This window comes from Aplidium turbinatum, chromosome 1 (genome assembly GCF_918807975.1).
Source record: "Aplidium turbinatum chromosome 1, kaAplTurb1.1, whole genome shotgun sequence".
NCBI lineage: Eukaryota > Metazoa > Chordata > Ascidiacea > Aplousobranchia > Polyclinidae > Aplidium > Aplidium turbinatum.
Window position 1 is genome coordinate 10,081,924 of NC_137472.1, and position 6,105 is coordinate 10,088,028.

The window sequence follows — 6,105 nt, forward strand, 5'->3', positions numbered from 1 at the left end:
ATACTACAAAAAGTGCTCAATGCCAAGCAAAAAGCAAAGCAGAGTGAATTAAATCAAATATATATAATATAGTTATTACTATCTAAACCCTTGACAGCGTGTTTCACCTAAATGAGAATCATCAGAAGGTCCTTATTCAAATAGAATTCAAATTGTTTGCATATATGACATATTTAACACTAAAAATAAATTATGTTAAATCAAAAATTACCATAACTTTTTGTGACTGAAACGTACAATAGGCTAAGTGAAATAAAGGCTGTAGATGAAGTAGCGGGCTGGGGTAAACTATATATATATTATATAACATGCTTTTGTTCTAGGCTGCAGGCGACCCAGTACGAATGTCTAAAACAGGCTTCTAAGTTCTCAGCGGCCATGGCAGCCAAGAAGTTGTTTGAAGTTGACCTCCAAAAGTACCGCACCTGTAAGCTATGTTAGATCACTGGCTTCTGCAAGCCAGAATTTCTACACTCTGTTGGTATTTGAAGCTTTTTTTCTTCACTCGTTTATGTACAGAGGTGGGCACCAGCTACTTTTAAAGTAGCGCGCTACTCGCTATCGCTACTTGGACCAAAATAGCGCGCACTGCCGGTACCCGCTACCAATTTTAAAAAAAGTGCGCTACCCGCTACTCGGACCAAAGTAGCACGCGCTACCGCTACTTCTGTCTAAAATGACACTAGGAAGCACTCTTCAAGTCCCTAGTGACGTAAAAATGACCTTGAAAACGAATGTGATCATTCGTTTACACTGTTATTTTAACGTCGTTATAGAGAACACATTCAAAGGAAATTTATTGTTACGCATCTTTTAAAAACACGTACATTTCAAAATAAGAGTCACTCAGTCCTGCCTGCTTTGGCTTTAAGCACATCTTTTCCAACAGAGAAAAGTCTCTCCACCGCAGCACTGGAAGGAATGGTGGTGTTGTATTTAATGAACAGATGTTTTAACTCGGTAGACCTATTCGAAAAGCTCAAGGACTTGCTCTTGTCCGTAAAAAAAAGTGTCCACAATTGCTGTTTCCTTCTGCACCGACGTTTCACGGGATGGCGCCAACACACCAAAAAATACATCCTTGGAGTCATGACTGGTGTTGGTGTCACTCTTCTCAGTATCAACCTGGCTTGATGTCTTCCGCAACAGTCGAATTACAGAACATCTGTCTTGACTTTTTCTCGCAGTGTGTCAGCATCCTCCATGGAAACGTAGTGTAGAAATTGTAGCCACGACGTCTTGAAGGATGGGTGAAAACATGATGCCATAACGCATTTCATGACGTTGAAGCACTTGTTGAATCGTTTCTTCATCTCTTCAAGGACTTTTACTCTCAACTCCTCACAGGTCACAAAATCACTGATCACAGTCAACTTCTTCGAGCAAATTGTAATGGTTGGAAGCAAGACTCTGTAATACACCTTGGACTCGCCCTGGAGAATGCCTAAAGCCTGGTAGATAGGCTTCATCACACGTAAATATTCATCGAAGAAGTTGACGTCAGCTAGAAATAAATGAGCTGTTTAGAAATAAAATAAACTATGTTGTAACTTCTAAGTTGTATGCAAAACAAATCACACAAAATTGCCCTGTAATGATTTCTTTCAACAAAAACCATCGTGTAAGAATACTTTATCAGCAACAAATATCTTAGCTAACCATTTGTCAACAGACTAAGATGTCCAAAAACCTTATTTTTGGACATCTTAGCATAGGTGATGACTGATGAGGTAATATTCACTGCATGTAGTCTATATTCTATATAAACCATATATATATATACAACTTTACTTCGGCAATTATTAAAATGAACATTATCGATTTCATACCTTGATTGCAGGATCGCAGCTCCACACCAGAAAACGAGATTCTCAAAAGACCGAAACTTTACAACCAAACCGATTATACAGGCTATATAATATAGCTGCTTGATCATGCCAGTGCGACTGAAAAAAGTAGCGCTTCTCCCGCTACCGCTACTTTGAAAAAAAAATACCGACGCTAAGTCTGCAACAGCTACTCCCATTAAAAAGTAGCGCCGCTACCGCTACTTTTATAAACAAAGTAGCGTGCTACTGCCCACCTCTGTCTATGTACGTGAAACTTGGTTTTCTTTATTCAGATTTGCAACTTTTTTTCATAAACAAGGCAAAACTAAAGTTTCTCAAACGCTGATGAGAAATGTTACATATAAAAGTTTTGCAATAAATCTGAGCGTTGATCTATAAACAATTGAACACTACCTCTAAACCTACTTGGGAAACATTTAAATACAACTACAAATACATTTTAGGGCTTTATTTACGTTGTTCTGACGGTTCCTGAAGAAACGCAAAAACACGATGTTAATTAACGGATTATTAAAAACACAATTTTAAATTTTTTTTTTATTTTGGCTGCCGGGTGTGAAAATTTGACCACCGAAAAGAAGCTCTGTTAGGCTGTAACATGTACCATGTTTCTAAACTAACAAATTTATATTATGAGAACATTTATCCGCAAATTATGAGAACTGCAACATGGTACATATTACAAGGCCATGCTTGAAAGACGAAAAAAAAATATTGTTATTAGAGGCCTGCAAAATACGGTAAATAAAATAAGAAGATTTTATGTTTTTATATCAATAAAACGTATGTATGTCAAAGCAAGCATCATAGCATAAGAACCTTTATTGAGCTATCGCACACTTATAGGCAAACGTAGAACTTTCTGACACTCTATCTAAGATCACACTGATACCCTTTAAACAAAATCAAACAATCCGAGAATTCCCGGGTCTTTCGCTTGCTTTGTTGCCATTTGCTACAGAGTTGCCAAGTCTACTTATAGAAAAAATGCCAAACAACTGGTCAAAAAATGCCAAATGACCTAAAAAAGGGCACAATAGGCAGACCGCTACAAAATCGAAGATTTCTTCATTAATGAGTAATTGATTCAATGAAAAAAGGAAAAAAAATGCAGCAAAGCTCAGCCTACACAGACTGTTATTGTAAACCCTAACTATCTTCATTTTTTGGAGTACCGTATTAGTCATGTGAACAACGTTTAAAAGGCTGAATTAAAACATGCAAAACAAAAAAGTTTTCGGGCCAAAGAACAACAAAAAGGCCAAAAAACTATCAAATTTAAAAAAATGCCAAACAGGATTTTTTCATATCAAACAACATAAAAAAATGCCAAACTTGTGAGATTTGGCATTAAAAATGCCAACCTGACAACTCTGATTGGCTACAGTCAAAAAACGTAACAACCAAGTGCAGCAAAAAAGAGTATGGTTTATGAAGAGGTGTATATACAAGGTGAAACAACAAACATGGTCATAGATATAACAATAAAAACCACACACGGAAAAAAAGTATGATTTTCATAAACCAGAAAATGAAAAAATACATTAACATAACGCAAGTTTTTTTTTCTTGTTTACTTAAACTATAGGCTACTCTTTTTTATTTTTTAACACCTATGAATGTTAAGCGGGGTGTGATTTTTGAGACTCTGAATCCACTCTTACACCATGAAACCAGACTCTACTCCAATCCTACTTCAGAAAGTTTCATTATTTTATAATCCAAATCGCTCCACTCCAAAGTTATGAGTTAAATTAGTGATATTAGTCAATACGCAAACACGAAAGAGCTCAGGGGTGCAAAAATCTTTGTCAACTTCAGTATCACGAAAATGCTTTTTGTATTGCACCCTTATAAGCTGTTGTACTGTTGTTGCTATGTGTGGTTAAATTTTCTCTTTAGGTATCAAAATTAGAAGATTCAACCATGAATTAATTTAAAAATTGCAAATATGGCTCAAGGTAGAAAGTAGGCTAAACATCGCTTGCGTGAGTTGCTGAAAAGTTGCTCTAACTCCAATGCAGTTTTCTGAAAGCAAAGCCACCTTTTTCTGCAGCAGTTCAGTGCTTAGCTATTTTAGAATGCTTTTTCTGCGTTAGTGCAATAAGTTGCAAATTGTTTATACCTTTTGCTCTGGCTTTTGGTTTTAGCTTTCATCTTTATCAAGCGTTGAACCGTTGAAAAGTAACATCTTGTTTGCTAATGCAACTCAAATGACCAGTAGGCTATTTGTTGTCCGCTAGATGGTAATACGAAACCTGACGTCTCCAAATGGTAAACTCATCAAGATTTATTTTACTTTTCAAACTTTGACGACTTGTAGCAAATAGTTGGAAATGGTTGTTTGGTTTGAACAGGGCCGGATTAAGGTTTTCATGGACCTGGGGCTATTGGTAATCTGAGGCCTATATTTCATTTCCCTCATTGTACCAATCACAATTAAAATGAAATAACAAAAATTATACCCGAAGTACAGTATTTACTTATTAAACTCATTCAAATGACATGTTTTCTGGACTTAGACAAAGCAAAGCTGTTAATAACATCATCGGTGTCTATTTTTTCCAAAATTTTGTTTTCAATGCAGAGTAGAGCCAAGGAATGCAATCTTTTCTGGTCCATGGATGAAGGCAGTTGATTCTTTACTCTTTTAAGCACTGAAAATGAGCGCTCACCTGAACAATTAGAAATCATCAGACAAAGATACATTCTTAGTAGCCTACAACAAATACGTTAGGAAATGCATACATAAACTCATTTTCATTGATGAATCTAAACATTCGAGTTTCTTTGCTGCATTCGCTGTTAAAATAGTGTTGTTTAAGCAGTGCAGAAAAATGAATTATCTCTTCAGGCAGTGATTCTTTCAGAATCTTGATCATCTGGATGATAGTGAAGCAATGTTTTAGCACTCTCTTCAATTTTACAGTTAGACATGGTGTTTAATTCCGCCAGAAACGAAAATCTTATTTGAAGACGATCGTATGCTGCGATTCGGGATTTCATACACAAAATAATTTGGTCAATGATTGGCAAATATGAGTCTACTTTGAATCTGCACGATGGATCAAGTGATGTGTCTTCAGATCCATCTTCGCTATCCAAGCATACTTTTCTTCTCTTCCTTCTTGAAATTTCTTCATTCAATATAATGATGACAGCCACTTAACCCCCCCCCCCCCCCCCCAGGGTTATTCAACTAATCTTAACAAAGGTCCAGTTTGACAAGTTGCATATTTTTAACGGTCCGGTGAACAAGTTATTTCACACGCAACCACGAAACCTAAACTAGTTTATCAAACCACTTTCTTAGGTAAAATGTAACTCGAATTAGATTTCTGAGAAAGTATTGGAGAGTTTGGGAGTCGACTACCCCCAGCAACTAGATTAATCACAGTAGAAATTGCTTCCTTCCAGTAGAAATATGTTTAAAAAAGCCCTGAAACGTGGCAAAGAGGGTATTCTTCCAAAAGCTCAAGGTCCACCATCAACCCCCAGAAGGTCCGGATTCGGACCGCGGTCCGCCAGTTGAGTAGCCCTGCTCTACCCTTTTGTTTGAGTTTTTGAAATTGGGATCTAAATTTTTGAACAAAGTTATATAGACCCTGAAGCAGATTTGTTGCCTTATTCAAAGTAATTTTGCTATCCTGTAGCGCCCGACTAGTTTTATAAAACCGTTCCATTATGCAAGACCATAACTCAATTAAAATAACGGTTTCAAGCTTTTCCATTGACAAGATAGCCTAAACCCCTTGGCTGTTTCTTTAGTTTGTGATTGTTCGTCATTGTCATCAGACATTGCTTTCAAGACTTGAAGAACTGCTTGATAACTTTTTCTTAGCGCATGTATAACGTCATATCGTGTGCCTCCCAACGTGTATCAGACGAAGGCTTAACCCTTACGAGGTTGGGCTCCCTGGAGTCTTGCTCAGTTTGGGGGGGGGCTGTCGATTCTTCTTATGCTTTAGGAGTGATATCTCTGTTATTTTTTAAGGTACGGTTTCAAACTTTGGGATTCACTTTGTAAAATTATTTACGCTGAGCATATCCGAAAATTAAACCTATGTAAATTTTAGAACTGCTCATAGACGTTGAAATGTTGAGGTGACTTATGACTTTTGGATTATTTTGCGATTAAAGCGATTGTAGCGTGAGTTTACACATTATTTTTTGATAGAGTAATGAAGAACATGCATTGCAATGTTGTGATTAAATTTTTTTTACATAATCTCAATTTGAATCTATATTTTTCATG